We start from the raw sequence: 21,224 nt of genomic DNA, 5'->3' as shown, positions 1-21,224 counted from the left end.
TTTCCACGGAATGCAGGGTCGGGGCCACTTTCGACTCCAATGTCCAGTGTCCTGATCCAAAAGGCAAAATCCTGTCCCATGTTTCAGGTCAGTGATCTTTCGTCAGGGTCCAGGTGAAATGTTTCTCTCTCCACAGATGCTGAGTGTTTCCAGCATTCTCTGTATTTATTAGAAACAAGTCTCCTTATCCAGACAACCCTTCATTTGACCATAGTAAACTCTTCGAAAAGGAATTTTTATAGTCCTTTATAACCCTGTAATCGCTGATGTCAACTGATGATCGTGACAATCTAGTGACAAACTGAGGAAAAGACTTAATTGCCTATCATGCCTTTAAAGCTGTAAACAGTCGAACATTGTAATTGTTAGAAGTTAAATAAACAAAGGTCTAACTTGCATTCACATCACACAATAACAACGTTACTTTTCTATTCGTTGGATATGGGCAGCACTGGCTGGGTCAGCATTTATGGTCCATCTATAATTCCCCTTGAACTAAATGGCTTACTAGAACATAGAGTGCAGAAGGAGGCCATTCGGCCCATCGAGTCTGCACTGACCCACTTAAGACCTCATTTCCACCTTATCCCCGTAACCCAATGACCCCTCCTAACCTTTTGGTCATTAAGGGCAATCTATCATGGCCAACCCATCTAGCCTGCACGTCTTTGGACTGTGGGAGGAAACCAGAGCACCCGGAGGAAACCCACGCAGACACGAGGGGAACGTGCAGACTCCACACAGACAGTGACCCAGTGGGGAAACAAATTTGGGACCCTGGGTGCTACAGTGCTATCCACTTGTGCTACCATGCTGCCCTAACAATATGGAATGTCCAACGTGGGGCTTGAACCCAGGACCCTAGGATTAAGGGTCCTATGCTCTACCGACTGAGCTAGCCGGGCTGGTGTCTTCCTCGGCTATTTCAGAGTCAAACACATTGCTGTGCGTCTGGAGTCACATGTAGGCTAGACCAGTTAACGATAGCAGATTTCCATTCTTATAATGGACCAGATAGGATTTTATGATGATGGCTTCATTGTCATTATTGGAGTCATAGAATTTTGCAGCACAGAAAGAGGCCCTTCACCCCATTATGTCCACACCAGCCATCAAGTACCTATCTATTCTAATCCCATTTTCCAGCACTTGGTCCGTAGCCTTGTCTGCTATGGCATTTGAAGTGCTCAACTAAGTGTTTCTTAAATGTTGGTAAGGTTCTCACCTCTACCATCCTTTCAGGCAGTGAGTTCCAGATGAAATGAAATGAAAATCGCTTTTTGTCACGAGTAGGCTTCAATGAAGTTACTGTGAAAAGCCCCTAGTCGCCACATTCCGGCGCCTGTCCAGGGAGGCTGGTACGGGAATCGAACCATGCTGCTGGCCTGCTTGGTCTGCTTTAAAAGCCAGCGATTTAGCCGAGTGAGCTAAGCCAGCCCCTGATTCCCACCAGATTCCCACCACCCAAGGTTTTTCTTCACATCCCCTCTCAATCTCCTGCTTCTTATCTTAAATCTATGCCCCAAGTTATTGACCCCATTATTAAGGGGAAAAGGTTCCTCATACCTGCACCATGTATGTCCCTCATAATTTTGTACCCCTCAATCAGGTCTCCCCTCAGCCTCTCTGCTCGAGAACACCAACCAAACTAGCCGTTCTTCACAGCTGAAATGCCCCAGCCCAGGAAACATCGCTAAATCGCTGGTTTTGAAAGCAGACCAAGCAGGCCAGCAGCACGGTTCGATTCCCGTAACAGCCTCCCCGAACAGGTGCCGGAATGTGGCGACTAGGGACTTTTCACAGTAACTTAATTTGAAGCCTACTCGTGACAATAAGCGATTTTCATTTCATTTCATTGTAACATAAAAACATAGTAAATAGGAGCAGGTCGAGGCCATTTGGCCCTTCGAGCCTGCTCCGCCTTTCCCCCCCCATATCCTTTGGTAGATAGAGAAATACAGCACAGAACAGGCCCTTCGGCCCACGATGTTGTGCCGAACTTTTGTTCTAGGTTAATCATAGAATTTTGGACACTAAGGGCAATTTATCATGGCCAATCCACCCAACCTGCACATCTTTGGACTGTGGGAAGAAACCGGAGTACCCGGAGGAAACCCACGCATACATGGGGAGGATGTGCAGACTCCACACAGACAGTGATCCAAGTCGAAATCGAACCTGGGACCCTGGAGCTGTGAAGCAATTGTGCTATCCACAATGCTACCGTGCTGCCCTTAAGAAGAAATTAATCTACACTCCATTATTCTACCTTAATCCATGTACCTATCCAATAGCCGCTTAATTGATCCCTTTATCCCCAAGAGGTATGTCTAACTCCTTTGTGAAAACATACAGGGCGGGCTTCTCCTGATTGAAGACAAAGTGTTCCCGCCAGCAGGAAAACTGGACTGATTCAAGCTGATGCCAGGGGGAAATCTGATGCGTCATTCAATGGCACATCGGAGTTCCCGCTGGACTAAAGAGGGGTAGAACCTGATATTTCTGACAAGTCCTGCTCCTCAGAGATCAGGGAACCCTTTAAAAAGGACGCCTCAATCTCCAGATGCTGCTGCATTACCCCCTTCCAACCCTCATCACTGCCACAGGCCCTCCACAAGTTCTTCCCAACTGTCCTCTCCAGTCCAGTCTTCAGCTCCATCCATTCCCCTCCTCACACCCCAGTCCTCCCCTTCAGCTCCCTCCCCCCCCCCCCCAATTCCGCCCTTCAGGCCTCCCTCCGCCCCCCTTGATAGTGCCAACCTGGCGGCTGGCACTCCCGAGGGGTGGCAAGCGGGTTAGTACCCTCTCTACAATTGCCTCCAGGGTGCTGAAGGAGATCCCTCATGGGAGGTGGGGATCAGGAGGGCTTGTGCTTGGCTGTGGGGTTCAGGTGAGGGGTCTTTCCTGGGACGCGGGTCATTTGTCCGATCTTCCTATCTGCAGCCAGTAAATCGTTCAAGTTGACCGTTGGTAGCTCAAAATTAAAGATGACTGACAATAAAAATGAAAGTCTTCCTGATTGCAGCCATAAAACTTCTAAACTGTCAGCATGCCACGTTCAAAGAACAATTAGATGAAGGTAAAAGTATCCCTTTAATGTGCCGGAAACATATTGAAGTGTTTTTATAGTCAACTTTTTCTAGCCTGTTTGTGTGCCTAGAAGCCTAAAAACCTTGACCTGCATTGTTTACATTCAATTTCATGGACCATTGCTTTTTACATGCTTTTTTGATTGACAGGTCCATGCAGTCTCAAAGGGAGGATTAAGTTTGTTTATTTATATATCTCTACAGGGATCAATTAACTCAGAGGAGCAGCTGTCATTCTAACTAGATTTTTTACAAAGGCTGTCACTTTGTTCTCAGTATGGGGGTTGGTGAGCTCGTTTGGCTCGACGGCTGGTTTGTGATGCCAACAGCGCGCGTTCTTTTCCCGGACCAGCTGAGTTTATCCATAAAGGCCCTGCCTTCTCAACCTTGCCCCTCGCCTGAGGTGTGGCGACCCTCACCACCAGTCAGCTCTCTCTCAAAAGGGGAGAGCAGCCAATGGTCCTCGGGGACTAGAGTGGATTTAATTTTGTTTTAACACGGCCACTGGCTGTTCACCCACCCCCTCCAGAATGTCCTGTAACTTCTCTGGGACCCTCGCACCAGGGAGAAAACATACTGTCCTGGAGTCTCACTGTGGCCACAAAAACGCCTAACTATTATCACAATTGAATCCCCTACAACTATTGCATTCTGTTATGGGCCAGGGTTTAGAGAACCCCAAAGTGTATCATGGAGTTCACCTGACCCACAACGTTTAATAGATTGTGGTATGGGGAGCATACGGCCCATTCTACAGGTGTGGTACAGCAGAAATGGAAAAGTATTTTTTAAAGCAAAACGATGTTTACTCTATGAACTCAAGTTAACTTTTTAAAACTTACAGTGAACATCTTAGCAACCATCAATTCAAATACAACCCCCAAAGAATACAATACTAAGTAATTCTTACTTTCCTTTTAACATCTGTAAGACGTTAAAAACACCCTTTAACAGAAAGACACCAGGCTTAAATTCACTACTGAGAACAGTTACCATGTTGAAATCAGCAAATGAACACTCATAAGCTTGCAGAGATCCATACACATCCTGCTGTGATTGCAGCTTCTCCAAAACTAAAATGAAACCAAACCCACCCTGCAGCATAAAGCCTAAAGCGAAAGCAAAAAGCTGACAGGCAGCCCAACTCCACATCACTGCAGCCCAGCTCTGAAATCACTGCAGTACTAAACATCGATTTCTTAAAGGTACTCTCACTACAGGTATTTAGATACACACCCATTTATAAACACCCATTTCTTAAAGGTACTCTCACATGACACCTCCCCCCCCCAAAAATACATCAACTTCAAGATGAGTTAATTTTTCACTATCCTTTAAGAAATGCACACAGAGGGCAGCACGGTGGCCTAATGGTTAGCACAACCGCCTCACGGCGCTGAGGTCCCAGGTTCGATCCCGGCTCTGGGTCACTGTCCGTGTGGAGTTTCCACATTCTCCCCATGTCTGCGTGGGTTTCGCCCCCACAACCCAAAAATGTGCAGAGTAGGTGGATTGGGCACACTAAATTGCCCCTTAATTGGAAAAAATAATTGGGTAATCTAACTTAAAAAAAAAAGAAATGCACACAGTAAATATACTTTTTCATTTAAAAAAAACAACACACGCAAACAGGTATAATAATATAGTCCATTTTATTTCTTCTTCCTTCAACTGGAATCCTTCTTGATTGACAGTCTCTTTGAACAAGAAGGTCTTTGCACGATCCATCCATTTCTCTATGCCTCGGCATTTCTCTTTAAAGTCAGATACTTTAGTTCAATCTGATCACAGAGTCCCTTGTAATTCTCCAATGCAGGAGCATTGGTTATTACAGCTTTCAGGCAGTCAAATGCCTGTTGAAAGTCCACTGTCCACTGAAATTTTCAACTTTTCTTCAGCAAGTCTATTAGTGGAGCAACCACGCCACAAAAAGTTTTCACAAATGTTCGATCAAATCCACTCATGCCAAGAAATCGCAATATTTCCCTTCGTCTTGAGGGTATCGGAACTCCTCAATAACTGTTGGTTAAACATCCCGTGTGACCATTCGACGCTGTCCGATTGTATGGCCAAGGAAAGTGACTTGGGCTTTTCCAAATTCACTTTTGGCTTGGATTATCACCAAACCCGCCTCCTGAAGCCGATCGAATAACTCCATCAGATGTTTCAAATGTTCTTTCCATGTTTGGCTGAAAATTACCAGATCGTCAATATATACCGCACAATTGGGTAATCCTGAAACGCCTTTGTTAGTTAACCGTTGAAATGTGTCTGGGCCGTTTTTCATGCCAAATGGCATAACTTTGAATTGGTATATACCATCTGGACTCACAAAAGCTGAAATCTCCTTTGCCCTTTTGGATAAAGGTACCTGCCAGTAACATTTAAGTAAATCCAGTTTGGAAATAAAAGCTGATTGTTCCACTTTCTCAATGTAATTCTCCAAACCTGGGATATGATAAGAGTTGATTCTTTAACCTTTCTATAGCCCACACACAACCGTTGGGTACCCTCTGGTTTAGGTACCATCACTATGGGTGAGCTCCATTGGCTGCAACCCACTTCAATTATGCCATTTTTAAGCATACTCTCAATCTCTCTGTTAACCTGTGCCAATTTTAAATGGTTAAGTCTGTATGGATGTTGATTGATTGGAACAGCATTTCCCACATCTACATCATGTATAGCCATTTTAGTACTTCCCAATTTATCTCTACAAACTTGCCCACGTGATATCAATAACTCTTTCAGGCCAGTTCGTTTTATTCTCGGGAAGATAACTCAACAATTTATCCCAATTTTAAAGAAAATCCTCATTTTCCAATTTAATTTGAGGTATGTCAAATTCACAGTCATCTGGATTTGGTTCGTCACTTTGAGTTAGAATCATTAAAACCGCCTCCTTTTCCTCTCCTTCCCTTTCAAAGTACCTTTTAAGCAGATTCACATGATACATAGAACATAGAACATAGAACGATACAGCGCAGTACAGGCCCTTCGGCCCTCGATGTTGCACCGACATGGAAAAAAAAACTAAAGGCCATCTAACCTACACTATGCCCTTATCATCCATATGCTTATCCAATAAACTTTTAAATGCCCTCAATGTTGGCGAGTTCACTACTGTTGCAGGTAAGGCATTCCACGGCCTCACCACTCTTTGCGTAAAAAACCCACCTCTGACCTCTGTCCTATATCTATTACCCCTCAATTTAAGGCTATGTCCCCTCATGCTAGCCACCTCCATCCGCGGGAGAAGGCTCTCGCTGTCCACCCTATCTAACCCTCTGATCATTTTGTATGCCTCTATTAAGTCACCTCTTAACCTTCCTCTCTCTAACGAAAACAACCTCAAGTCCATCAGCCTTTCCTCATAAGATTTTCCCTCCATACCAGGCAACATCCTGGTAAATCTCCTCTGCACCCGTTCCAAAGCTTCCACGTCCTTCCTATAATGAGGCGACCAGAACTGTACGCAATACTCCAAATGCGGCCGTACTAGAGTTTTGTACAACTGCAACATGACCTCATGGCTCCGGAACTCAATCCCTCTACCAATAAAGGCCAACACACCATAGGCCTTCTTCACAACCCTATCAACCTGGGTGGCAACTTTCAGGGATCTATGTACATGGACAACGAGATCCCTCTGCTCATCCACACTACCAAGAATTTTACCATTAGCCAAATATTCCGCATTCCTGTTATTCTTTCCAAAGTGAATCACCTCACACTTCTCTACATTAAACTCCATTTGCCACCTCTCAGCCCAGCTCTGCAGCTTATCTATGTCCCTCTGTAACCTGCAACATCCTTCCGCACTCTCTACAACTCCACTGACTTTAGTGTCGTCTGCAAATTTACTCACCCATCCTTCTGCGCCCTCCTCTAGGTCATTTATAAAAATGACAAACAGCAACGGCCCCAGAACAGATCCTTGTGGTACGTCACTCGTAACTGAACTCCATTCTGAACATTTCCCATCAACTACCACTCTCTGGCTTCTTTCAACTAGCCAATTTCTGATCCACATCTCTAAATCACCCTCAATCCCCAGCCTCCGTATTTTCTGCAATAGCCGACCGTGGGGAACCTTATCAAACGCTTTACTGAAATCCATATACACCACATCAACTGCTCTACCCTCGTCTACCTGTTCAGTCACCTTCTCAAAGAACTCGATAAGGTTTGTGAGGCATGACCTACCCTTCACAAAACCATGCTGACTATCCCTAATCATATTATTCCTATCTAGATGATTATAAATCGTATCTTTTATAATCTTCTCCAAGACTTTACCCACCACAGACGTTAGGCTCACTGGCCTATAGTTACCGGGGTTATCTCTACTCCCCTTCTTGAACAAAGGGACCACATTTGCTATCCTCCAGTCCTCTGGCACTATTCCTGTAGCCAATGATGACCTAAAAATCAAAGCCAAAGGCTCAGCAATCTCTTCCCTGGCTTCCCAGAGAATCCTAGGATAAATCTCATCCGGCCCCGGGGACTTATCTATTTTCACCTTGTCCAGAATTGCCAACACTTCTTCCCTACGCACCTCAATGCCATCTATTCTAATAGCCTGGGTCTCAGCATTCTCCTCCACAATATTATCTTTTTCTTGAGTGAATACTGATGAAAAGTATTCATTTAGTATCTCGCTTATCTCCTCAGCCTCCACACACAACTTCCCACCACTGTCCTTGACTCCCACTACTCTTACCCTAGTCATTCTTTTATTCCTGACATACCTATAGAAAGCTTTTGGGTTTTCCTTGATCCTACCTGCCAAAGACTTCTCATGTCCCCTCCTTGCTCGTCTCAGCTCTCTCTTTAGATCCTTCCTCGCTTCCTTGTAACTATCAAGCGCCCCAACTGAAACTTCACGCCTCATCTTCACATAGGCCTCCTTCTTCCTCTTAACAAGAGATTCCACTTCTTTGGTAAACCACGGTTCCCTCGCTCGACCCCTTCCTCCCTGCCTGACTGGTACGTACTTATCAAGAACATGCAATAGCTGTTCCTTGAACAAGCTCCACATATCCAGTGTGCCCAACCCTTGCAGCCTACTTCTCCAACCTACACATCCTAAGTCATGTCTAATGGCATCATAATTGCCCTTCCCCCAGCTATAACTCTTGCCCTGCGGGGTATACTTATCCCTTTCCATCACTAACGTAAAGGTCACCGAATTGTGGTCACTGTTTCCAAAGTGCTCACCTACCTCCAGATCTAACACCTGGCCTGGTTCATTACCCAAAATCAAATCCAATGTGGCCTCGCCTCTTGTTGGCCTGTCAACATATTGTGTCAGGAAACCCTCCTGCACACATTGTACAAAGAACGACCCATCTAATGTACTCGAACTATATCTTTTCCAGTCAATATTTGGAAAGTTAAAGTCTCCCATAACAACTACCCTGTTACTTTCGCTCTTTTCCAGAATCATCTTCGCCATCCTTTCCTCTACATCCCTAGAACTATTAGGTGGCCTATAGAAAACTCCCAACAGGGTGACCTCTCCTTTCCTGTTTCTAACCTCAGCCCATACTACCTCGGAAGAAGAGTCCCCATCTAGCATCCTTTCCGCCACCGTAATACTGTCCTTGACTAGCAGCGCCACACCTCCCCCTCTTTTGCCCCCTTCTCTGAGCTTACTAAAACACCTAAACCCCGGAACCTGCAACAACCATTCCTGTCCCTGCTCTATCCATGTCTCTGAAATGGCCACAACATCGAAGTCCCAGGTACCAACCCATGCTGCCAGTTCCCCTACCTTATTTCATATACTCCTGGCATTGAAGTAGACACACTTCAAACCACCTACCTGAACACTGGCACTCTCCTGCGAAGTCAAATCTGTGCTCCTGACCTCTATACTCTCAATCTCCTGTACCCCAAAACTACAATCCAGGTTCCCATGCCCCTGCTGAATTAGTTTAAACCCCCCCAAAGAGCACTAACAAATCTCCCCCCCAGGATATTGGTGCCCCTCAGGTTCAGCTGTAGACCATCCTGTCTATAGAGGTCCCACCTTCCCCAGAAAGAGCCCCAGTTATCCAGAAATCTGAATCCCTCCCGCCTGCACCATCCCTGTAGCCACGTGTTTAATTGCTCTCTCTCCCTATTCCTCATCTCACTATCACGTGGCACGGGCAACAACCCAGAGATAACAACTCTGTTTGTTCTCGCTCTGAGCTTCCATCCTAGCTCCCTAAAGGCCTGCCTGACATCCTTGTCCCCTTTCCTACCTATGTCGTTAGTGCCAATGTGGACTACGACTTGGGGCTGCTCCCCCTCCCCCTTAAGGACCCGAAAAACACGATCCGAGACATCACGTACCCTTGCACCTGGGAGGCAACATACCAAACGTGAGTCTCTCTCGCTCCCACAAAATCTCCTATCTGTGCCCCTGACTATTGAGTCCCCAATTACTAATGTTCTACTCCTTTCCCCCCTTCCCTTCTGAGCAACAGGGACAGACTCCGTGCCAGAGGCCCGTACCCCATGGCTTACCCCTGGTAAGTCGTCCCCCCCACAAGTATCCAAAACGGTATACTTGTTACTCAGGGGAATGACCGCAGGGGGTCCCTGCACTGACTGCTTCTTCCCAGTCCCTCTTACAGTTACCCATCTATCTCCAGTCTTTGGTGTAACTACTTCCCTGAAGCTCCTATCTATGACCCCCTCTGCCTCCCGAATGATCCGAAGTTCATCCAGCTCAAGCTCCAGGTCCCTAACATGGTTTTTGAGGAGCTGGAGTTGGGTGCACTTCCCACAGATGAAATCAGCAGGGACACTAACGGCGTCCCTCACCTCAAACATTCTGCAGGAGGAGCATTGTACTGCCTTCCCTGACATCCCCTCTAGATTAAAAAAAAAACAAGAAAAAGAAAAAGAAAGGAAGAGCTTACCTGATATTCCCTCAAACCCTGCTCCCGCTGAAAGGTAAGCAAATTTAAAGGCACTCACTCACCTTCACGACACGCCCCTGCTCCCGCTTCCCAACCACCGTGGGGTGGGGGGGTTGGTTAGAGGAGGAGGTAGGGTGGGAAACACTCACAAAATGTTTTGGGTTTAACTGTCACTTGACAACAGCCCCTCCACAAACCACCTTCAACTTAGGCTGACCGCACTGCACGTATGCAAATTTCCCCAGAACAGCTGATCAGTAGCTCTGCTCTGCTGCCCTCTTCCTTCTATCTGGTGTTTTTAGCACATAATTCACCTCACTTAATTTCCTTTCAATCTGATAAGGTCCACAAAACATTGCTTTTAAAGTTTCACAACACTGAAACTCTGGCCGGGATTCTCCCCTACCCGGCGGAGCGGGAGGTCCTGGCATGTTGGAGTGGTGTGAACCACTCTGGCATCGGGCCGCCCCAAAGGTGCGGAAGTCTCTGCACCTTTAAGGGCCAAGCCCTCACATTGAGGGGCTAGGCCCGCGCCGGAGTGGTTCCCGCTCCGCCGGCTGGCTTGAACGGCCTTTGGCGCCATGCCAGCCGGGACCGAAAGGACTTTGTCGGCTGGCGTAAGTCCGCGCATGCGCCGGAGCGACAGCGGCTGCTGATGTCATGCCAGCGCATGCGGAGGGAAGGGGATCTCTTCCACCTCAGCCATTGTGAAGACCATGGCGAAGGCAGAAGAAAAAGAGTGCCCCCATGGCACAGGCCCACCGGGCGATCGGTGGGCCCCGATCGCGGGCCAGGGCACCGTCGGGGCACCCCCCGAGGTCAGATCGCCCCACGCCCCCCCCCCCCCCCCGGCATCCGCCCGCGCCTCCAAACCCGCCGGTAAGGAAGGTGGTTTAATCCACATCGGCGGGAGAGGCTTGTCAGCAGCGGGACTTCGGCCCATCACGGGCCAGAGAATCGCCGCGGGGGGCCCGCTGACCGGCGCAGCGTGATTCTCGCCCCGCCGAACCTCGTGTGTCGGAGAATTCGGGACATGGCGGGGGCGGGATTGACGCCGGCACCGGGCGATTCTCTGACTCGGCGGGGAGTCGGAGAATCCCGCCATCTATCTCCACAGGCAAAACTATAAACTTTGGATTTCTTGTCCGCTACCCGTTTCATCACATTTTGTGCAACTTTTAAATGTTGTCTAGCCAATTCACCTGCTCTATTTAATCATTCCCTAAAATTTGACACGTAATCCAATAATGTAATTTCCGATTTGTCACTCACCAATATTTCCTTCATCAATTTAAGTGGTCCTCTTATCTCATGACCAAAAATTAGTTCAAAAGGACTGAATTTGGTTGACTCATTAGGTGCATCCCTAATTGCAAACAGTACGAATGGAATTCCTTTATCCCAATCCTCTGGATAATCATGACAATAAGCCCGCAACATTGTCTTTAATGTCTGATGCCACTTTCTAATGTTCCCTGCGATTCTGGATAGTATGCAGTTGATTTAAATTGTTTTATTCCTAAGCCATTCATAACTTCTTTGAATAACCTTAAGGTAAAATTTGATCGTTGATCCGATCGTATTTCTGTGGGTAGTCCATATCTAGTAAAGAAGTTAAGTAACTCCTCCACAATCCTTTTAGCTGTAATATTACGTACTGGAATATAGAACATAGAACATAGAACATTACAGCGCAGTAGAGGCCCTTCGGCCCTCAATGTTGCTCCGACCTGTGAAACCACTCTAATGTCCATCGACACTATTCCCTTATCTTCCATATGTCTATCCAATGACCATTTGAATGCCCATAGTGTTGACGAGTCCACTACTGTTGCAGGCAGAGCATCCCCCGCCCTTACTACTCTCTGAGTAAAGAACCTACCTCTGACATCAGTCCTATATCTATCTCCCCTCAATTTAAAGCTATGTCCCCTCGTGCTAGACATCACCATCTGAGGAAAATGGCTCTCACTGTCCACCCTATCTAATCCTCTGGTCATCTTGTATGCCTCAATTAAGTCACCTCTTAACCTTCTTCCCTCTAACGAAAACAGCCTCAAGTCTCTCAGCCTTCCCTCATAAGATCTTCCCTCCATACCAGGCAACATTCTGGTAAATCTCTTCTTCACCCTTTCCAATGCTTCCACATCCTTCCTATAATGCGGCGACCAGAATTTCACGCAATACTCCAAATGCGGCCACATCAGATTTTTGTACAGCTGCAACATGACCTCATGGCTCCGAAACTCAATCCCTCTACCAATAAAAGCTAACACACTGTACGCCTTCTTAACAACTCTCTCAACCTGGGTGGCAACTTTCAGGGATCTATGTACATGGACACCGAGATCTCTCTGCTCATCCACACTACCAAGAATCTTACCATTAGCCCAGTACTCTGTCTTCCTGTTATTCCTTCCAAAATGAATCACCTCACACTTTTCTGCGTTAAACTCCATTTGCCACCTCTCAGCCCAGCGCTGCAGCTTATCTATGTCCCTCTGTAACTTTTAACATCCTTCCGCGTTGTCCACAACTCCACCGACTTTAGTGTCATCTGAAAATTTACTCACCCATCCTTCTACGCCTTCCTCCAGGTATTTGTGGCCCCAAAACAGATCCTTGTGATACACCACTAGCAACTGGACTCCAGTCTGAACATTTCCCATCAACCACCACCCTTTGTCTTCTTCCAGCTAGCCAATTTCTGATCCAAACTGCTAAATCACCCTCAATCCCATGCCTCCGCATTTTCTGCAATAGCCTACCGTGGGGAACCTTATCAAACGCTTTACTGAAATCCATATACACCACATCAACTGCTTTACCCTCATCCACCTGTTTGGTCACCTTCTCAAATAACTCAATAAGGTTTGTGAGGCACGACCTACCCTTCACAAAACCGTGTTGACTATATCTAATCAAATTATTATGAATGGCTTCTGGAAACCGAGTAGACACATCCATTATAGTCAAAAAATATTGATTCTTACTTTTTGTTTCAGGAAGCGGTCCCACGGAATCAATTAGGACCCTTGTAAAAGGTTCCTCAAATGCTGGAATGGGTATTAAGGGCGCTGGTTTTATCACTGCTTGTGGTTTCCCTATCATGTGTGACATGATTTTTTAAAAAGATTTAGATTACCCAATTATTTTTTCCAATTAAGGGGAAATTTAGCGTGGCCAATCCACCTACTCTGCACATTTTTGGGTTGTGGGGGCGAAACCCACGCAGACACGGGGAGAATGTGCAAACTCCACACATCAGTGACCCAGAGCCGGGATCGAACCTGGGACCTCAGCACCGTGAGGCAGTTGTGCTAACCACTAGGCCACCGTGCTGCCCTTGTGTGACATGATTGACAAAATTTAACTACATCTTTATGTAGTTCAGGCCCCGTACCAGCCTCCCCGGACAGGTGCAGGAATGTGGCGACTAGGGGCTTTTCACAGTAACTTCATTGAAGCCTACTCGTGACAATAAGCGATTTTCATTTTCATTTTTTTTTCAATAAAAATATTTCTGGATTTTAGCTTGAGTTTTCCTTATTCCCAAATGACCTCCCACTGGTATCTCTTGTGCACATCCTCCCCGTGTGTGCGTGGGTTTCCTCCAGGTGCTCCGGTTTCCTCCCACAGTCCAAAGATGTGCAGGTTAGGTGGATTGGCCATGATAAATTGCCCTTAGTGTCCAAAATTGCCCTTAGTGTTGGGTGGGGTTACTGGGTTATGGGGATAGGGTGGAGATGTTAACCTTGGGTAGGGTGCTCTTTCCAGGAGCTGGTGCAGACTCGATGGGCCGAATGGCCTCCTTCTGTACTGTAAATTCTATGAACTCGCAACACCTCCTTTCTATACCCTACCGGCAATTGTACTTGATGAACTTCTGCCCACTTTTCATCCACCTGCATATGTAAAGGTCTCCATTTTGTCATCAAGACGTCACTTTTACGGTAATAATACTCTGGTATACACTCAGATTCCTCTTCCATATATGCTTTCTGATACATCAGTTTTCTTTCCATGTCTTTCTGTTGTAACTCTGCCAATTTTCCTGAACTAAAATAACCACCTCACCCTCCACCCTCTTTTTCAACCATCTGATCAAAAATCGTTTCTGATAATTGCACTTCAACTTCATCTTCACTCTTTGATTTCTCCTCTTGTCTTAACCTGAGACTTTGCGACCTTGTTACTACACAATACGGAAAAATCCCATGATATTCGTCCTTCAACACTTCAGTTGTCTGATTTTCCACTGGCTTATCAACCACTGTAGGCATCACTCCCACCTGTGACCCAGCTATATCATTACCCAAGATAAACTGTATTCCTGGACAAGATAGTTTCTCTATTACTCCTACTACGACTTCACCACTCTTCACTGGACTTTCCAACCTTACCTTATATAATGGAACACTGCTACTCTCACCCTGAATTCCACATATCACCACCTTTTCTGGCAATATTCTTCCCAAACTACATAACTCCTCATCTCTTACCATTAAAGATTGACTAGATCCTGTATCTCTTAAAATTGTGACTTCTTTATCTGCTCTTCCTGATACATATGAGTAAACTTTACCCACACAAGTTAATTCTTCAAAGAGATCTGGCATTTTCTTATCAATCATCTCTTGATCAGGCTGTACAATCTTTTGCACCTCCTTCACTTCACTTGGGCTGTTCTTTACCACTTTAACAAACCCCACTGTCTCATCCTGTTTTAGCACATCAGCCTTCCCAGTGCTTTTCTTCACCCATCAACACTGTGACTTTACATGGCCTAGTTTATTCCAGAGAAACATTTGAAACGTTTTATTTCTTTTCCACCCTCCTGGTTTTCTTTTTAAATCTGAGGTGCACTCTCCTTGTTATCTCCCATCAGATAACCTTTACCTTTACCACTTGAGTATTTCTCATGTCCCCAGTTTCTATCCCTCACAGGCTGAAACTCATGTCGGAAACCAAGCTTTGATTTATGAACTAATTCATAATTATCTGCCATTTCTGCTGATAATCTTGCAGTTTTAACACTCTGCTATTCCACATGAGTTCTCACTAGATCAGGAATTGAATTTTTAAACTCCTCAAAAAGTATAATTTCTCAGAGAGCTTCATATGTTTGGTCTATTTCCAAAGCCCTTATCCACCTCTCAAAATTACTTTGTTTGATCCTTTCAAACTCCATGTATGTTTGACCAAATTCGTCTGCCAATTTTAGCTGACTGTCATGTTTCATGGCCATTTTCAGAAGTTAAAACTCTCTCTCTCTTTATCATTTCCCTGATCTGTATCTCCCTTTCTCTTTCTTTTTGTTCTGCTAGGGCTATTCTTTCTTTTCACCTTTTTTTCTCTCTCATTTTCTTTTTCCTCTCTCTCTCTTTCTTTTTCCTCTCTTTCGTATTTAAGCTGCTTTAATTCTTTCTCACGTTCCATTTGTTAAATTTGTAACTGAATTTTTGCCGTTTCCAATGAGTCAAACTGTATCTCAGGCAACTTTAAATGTTTAGCCACCGCCATAATTACTTAATCTTTTCACATTTTGTCAGGTAATGTTAACTGCAATATTTTTGCCAAATCTAACAGTCTGCTTTTAATCTCTGTCCGTTAGGTACTGCCTGTGACCGTCTCCACCCCGAAATACTTCACTCCCCACTTAAACTGGAATACCACACCCAAAAAGCAACCACAATATGCTCACCCCTCACTGTCTTTAAGTTCACCAGTCCAATCCAATAGATAGACTTTTATCCCCCTTGAGCCCCAATTTGTTATGGGCCAGGGTTTAGAGAACCCCAAAGTGTATCACGGAGTTCACCTGACCAACAACATTTACTAGATTGGGGTATGGGGAGCACAGAGCCCACTCTACTGGTGTGGTACAGTAGGGATGGAAAAGTATTTTTGAAAGAAAAACAATGTTTAATCTATGAACTCAAGTTAACCTTTTTAAAACATACAGTGAACATCTTAGCAACCATCAATTCAAATACACCCCCAAAGAATACAACACTAAGTAATTCTTACTTTCCTTTTAACATCCATAAGACGTAAAAACACCTTTTAACAAAAAGACATCAGGCTTAACTTCACTACTGAGAACAGTTGTCACGTTGAAATCACCAAATGAACACTCATAAACTTGCAGCGATTCACACACATCCTGCTGTGATTGCAGCTTCTCCAAAATTAAAATGAAATCAAACCCATCCTGCAGCAAAAAGCCTAAAGTGAAAGTAAAAAGCTGACAGACAGCCCAGCTCCACCCACTCTCTGATATCACTGCAGTAATAAACACCCATTTCTTAAAGGTACTCTCACATGACAATTCGCACACTTTTTACTCCTCTCCATTGCAGCAGAGTCAAATGTGATGTAACAAATATGGCTGCTGCTGCTTTCCCGTGATAGGCCATTCGCCCAACAGTATCCGAAGCAGGGTCTTTCAGGGGAATGTCCATGGGGAATTCCCATGATTCTTTAGTCCTCCCAAAATGCATTTCCTCATACCTTTCAAGGTTAAACCCCATTTGCCACTGTCCTGCCCATCTGACCAGCCCATCTATATCATTCTGTAATCTAAGGCTTTCAAAAGAACAAAGAACAAAGAAAAGTACAGCCCAGGAACAGGCCCTTCGGCCCTCCATACCCGTGCTGACCATGCTGCCCGACTAAACTACAATCTTCTACACTTCCTGGATCCGTGTCCCTCTATTCCCATCCTATTCATGTATTTGTCAAGATGCACCTTAAACGTCACTATCATCCCTGCTTCCACCACCTCCTCCAGCAGAGACTTCCAGGCATCCACAGCCCTCTGGTTAAAAACTTGCCTCGTACATCTACTCTAAACCTTGCAACTCACACCTTAAACCTATGCCCCCTAGTAATTGACCACTCTACCCTGGGTAAAAGCCTCTGACTATCCACTCTGTCTATGCCCCTCATAATTTTGTAGACCTCTATCAGGTCGCCCCTCAACCTCCGTTGTTCCAGTGAGAACAAACCGAGTTTATTCAACCGCTCCTGATAGCTAATGCCCTCCATACCAGGCAACGTCCTGGTAAATCTCTTCTGCACCCTCTCTAAAGCCTCCACATCCTTCTGCTACTGTGGCATCCAGAATTGAACACTATACTCCAAGCGTGGCCTAACTAAGGTTCTACACAGCTGCAACATGACTTGCCAATTCTGATACCCAATGACCTGACCAATGAAGGCAAGGGTGCCATATGCCTTCTTGACTACCTTCTCCACCTGTGTTGCCCCTTTCAGTGACCTGTGGACCTGTACACCTAGATCTCTCTGAATTTCAATAATTTTGAGGGTTCTACCATTCACTGTATATTCCCTACCTGCATTAGACCTTCCAAAATGTATTACCTCACATTTGTCCGGATTAAACTCCATCTGCCAACTCTCAGCCCACGTCTCCAAACAATCTAAATCCTGCTGTATCCTCTGACAGTCCTCATTGCTATCCGCAATTCCACCAACCTTTATGTCGTCTGCAAACTTATTAATCAGACCAATTACATTTTCCTCCAAATCATTTATATATACAATGAACAGCAAAGGTCCCAGCACTGATCCCTGTGCTCCAATTAGAAAAGCACCCTTCCATTGCTACTCTCTGCCTTCTATGACCTAGCCAGTTCTGTATCCACCTTGCCAGCTCACCCCTGATCCCGTGTGACTTCACCTTTTGTACCAGTCTACCATGAGGGACCTTGTCAAAGGCCTTACGGAAGTCCATATAGACAACATCCACTGTCCTCCCTGCATCAATCATCTTTGTGACTTCTTCGAAAAAATCAAGTTAGTGAGACACGACCTCCCCTTCACAAAACCATGCTGCCTCTCACTAATACGTCCATTTGCTTCCAAATGGGAGTAGATCCTGTCTCGAAGAATTCTCTCCTGTAATTTCCCTACCACTGATGTTAGGCTCACCAGCCTGTAGTTCCCTGGTTAATCCTTGCTACCCATCTTAAACAAAGGAACAACATTGGCCATTCTCCAGTCCTCCGGGACATCACCTGAAGACAGTGAGGATCCAAAGATTTTTGTCAAGGCCTCAGCAAATTCCTCTCTAAGCTCCTTCAGTATTCTGGGGTAGATCCCATCCGGCCCTGGGGACCTATCTCCCATAATATTTTTCAAGACGCCCAACACCTCGTCTTTTTGGACCCCAGTGAGACCCAGGCTATCTAAACACCCTTCTCCAGACTCAACGTCCACCAATTCCTTCTCTTTGGTGACTATTGATGCAAAGTATTCATTTAGTACCTCGCCCATTTCCACTGGCTCCACACATAGATTCCCTTGCCTATCCTTCAGTGGGCCAACCCTTTCCCTGGCTACCTTCTTGCTTTTTATGTACATGTAAAAAGCCTTGGGATTTTCCTTAACCCTATTTGCCAATGACTTTTCGTGACCCCTTCTAGCCCTCCTGACTCCTTGCTTAAGTTCCTTCCTACTTTCCTTATATTCCACACAGGCTTGGCCTGTTCCCAGCCTTCGAGCTCTGACATATGCCTCTTTTTTCTTTTTGACGCAGCCTATAGTATCTCTCGTTATCCAAGGTTCCTGAAATTTGCTGTATTTATCCTTCTCCCTCACAGGAACATGCCAGTCCTGAATTCCTTTCAACTGACATTTGAAAGCCTCCCACATTTCAGATGTTGATTTACCCTCAAACATTTGCCCCCATTCTAAGGGCGCGATTCTCCCAAAACGGGAGAAATCATAAAGCTGCCGTAAAACCCGGGCGGGTTTTACGGCAGCGCGCCCCTTCCCGACCGGGGACCGATTCAGGTCCCCGGTCGGGGCTAGCAGCCCGACGCCGTAGGCTCCGGCAAAATGGGCTTAACGAAAATCGTTAAGCCCGCTTGCCGGAGTTAGCGCCGGCTGACGCGTCATATGACGTCAGCCGCGCATGCGCAGTTTGGAAGACTCCAACCCGCGCATGCGCGGGTGACGTCATCGTGTTTTTGCGCGAAACCCGCGCATGCGCGGGCCGGGTTGCCTCTCAGCCGCCCCGCGAATGGATACTGCGGGGCGGCGGAAGGACAAGTAGTGCGCGGGCATCGGGCCCGCTGCCCGCGATCGGTGGGCACCGATCGCGGGCCCATGGCACCCTTGGCACGGCCGTGGTACTGCCGTGCCAATCGGTGCCATGGTTATTAATAGCGAGTTAGTCACGCCGTTTTTACGAACGGCAAGACCAGGTGTGTTTGCCGTTCGTAAAAACGGCATAAAGGGCTGGGACTTCGGCCCATCTAACAGCTGAGAATCGCTGCCGGCCGTAAAAAAACGGCGGCAGCGATTCGGGTCGGGACTTCGGCGGGAGGGGGGGGGAGAATAGCGGGAGGGCGGCAAAAATGTTGGGAAGGCCCTCCCGCTATTCTCCCACCCGTCGTGGGGGGCGGAGAATTTCGCCCACCTGGTCTTGCCGTTCGTAAAAACGGCGTGACTAACTCGCTATTAATAACCATGGCACCGATTGGCACGGCCGTACCACGGCCGTGCCAAGGGTTCCATGGGCCTGCGATCGGTGGGCACCGATCGCGGGCAGCGGGCCCGATGCCCGCCGCACTACTTGTCCTTCCGCCGCCCCGCAGTATCCATTCGCGGGGCGGCTGAGGGGCAACCCGGCCCGCGCATGCGCGGGTTTCGCGCAAAAACGCGATGACGTCACCCGCGCATGCGCGGGTTGGAGTCTTCCAAACTGCGCATGCGCGGCTGACGTCATATGACGCGTCAGCCGGCGCTAACTCCGGCAAGCGGGCTTAACGATTTTCGTTAAGCCCGTCTTGCCGGAGCCTACGGCGTCGGGCTGCTAGCCCCGACCGGGGACCTGAATCGGTCCCCGGTCGGGAAGGGGCGCGCTGCCGTAAAACCCGCCCGGGTTTTACGGCAGCTTTACGATTTCTCCCGTTTTGGGAGAATCGCGCCCGGTGTGTTTGCCGTTCGTAAAAACGGCGTAAAGGGCTGGGACTTCGGCCCATCTAACAGCTGAGAATCGCTGCCGGCCGTAAAAAAAACGGCGGCAGCGATTCGGGTCGGGACTTCGGCGGGGGGGGGGGGGGGGGGGAATAGCGGGAGGGCGGCAAAAATGTCGGGAAGGCCCTCCCGCTATTCTCCCACCCGTCGTGGGGGGCGGAGAATTTCGCCCTAAGTTCTTCATTTCCTGCCTAATATTGTTTTAATTAGCCTTCCCCCAATTTAGCACACGCACCCGAGGACCACTCTTATCCTTGTCCACCAGCACTTTAAAACTTATTGAATTGTGGTTACTGTTCCCGAAATGCTCCCCGACTGAAACTTCTACCACCTGGCCAGGCTCATTCCCCAATACCAGGTCCAGTACAGCCCCTTCCCTAGTTTGACTGTCTACATATTGTTTTAAGAAGCCCTCCTGGATGTTCCTTACAAACTCTGCCCCGTCTAAGCCCCGAGCACTAAGCGAGTCCCAGTCAATATTGGGGAAGTTGAAGTCTCCCATCACAACAACCCTGTTGTTTTTACTCTTTTCCAAAATCTGTCTACCTATCTGCTCCTCTATCTCCCGCTGGCTGTTGGGAGGCCTGTAGCAAACCCCCAATATTGTGACTGCATCCTTCTTATTCCTGATCTCTCCCCATTGATCCTCACTACCCTCTGAGAAGTCCTCCCGTAGCACAGCTGTGATATTCTCCCGAACCAGTAGCGCAACTCCGCCACCGCTTTTACATTCCCCTCTATCCCTTGAAACATTGAAATCCTGGAACGTTTAGCTGCCAATCCTGTCCTTCCCTCAACTAGGTCTCTGTAATGGCAACAATATCATAGTTCCAAGTACTAATCCAAGCTCTAAGTTCATCTGCCTTACCCGTAATGCTTCTTGCATTAAAACATATGCACTTCAGGCCACCAGACCCGCTGTGTTCAGCAATATCTCCCTGTCTGCTCTGCCTCAGAGCCATACTGGCCCTATTCCCTAGTTCTCCCTCAATGCTTTCACCTTCTGACCTATTGCTCCGGTGCCCACCCCCCGCCATACTAGTTTAAACCCTCCCGTGTGACACGAGTGAACCTCGCGGCCAGGATATTTATGCCTCTCCAGCATAGATGCATCCCGCCAACAGCTCATCAACTTCAGGAGGAATAAATTTGCTTTGGAGACATTATAATAGTTCTTGATCTAAAGGGATAGATTTTTTGGCCCTGCCGACTG

The 21,224-nt window shown here is 46.9% G+C and overlaps 1 non-coding gene across 1 annotated transcript; it reads right to left on the bottom strand.

Annotated features, from left to right (window-relative positions):
• Positions 1-832: 832 nt before the first annotated feature.
• trnak-cuu lies at positions 833-905 on the bottom strand. The gene has a single exon. It is a non-coding gene; the product is annotated as a tRNA-Lys (tRNA).
• Positions 906-21,224: the final 20,319 nt, after the last annotated feature.

The sequence above is a fragment of the Scyliorhinus canicula genome, chromosome 14 (assembly GCF_902713615.1).
Source record: "Scyliorhinus canicula chromosome 14, sScyCan1.1, whole genome shotgun sequence".
Lineage (NCBI taxonomy): Eukaryota > Metazoa > Chordata > Chondrichthyes > Carcharhiniformes > Scyliorhinidae > Scyliorhinus > Scyliorhinus canicula.
Note: the sequence above shows the minus strand (reverse complement) of the source record. Positions and strands in the feature narration are given on the sequence as shown.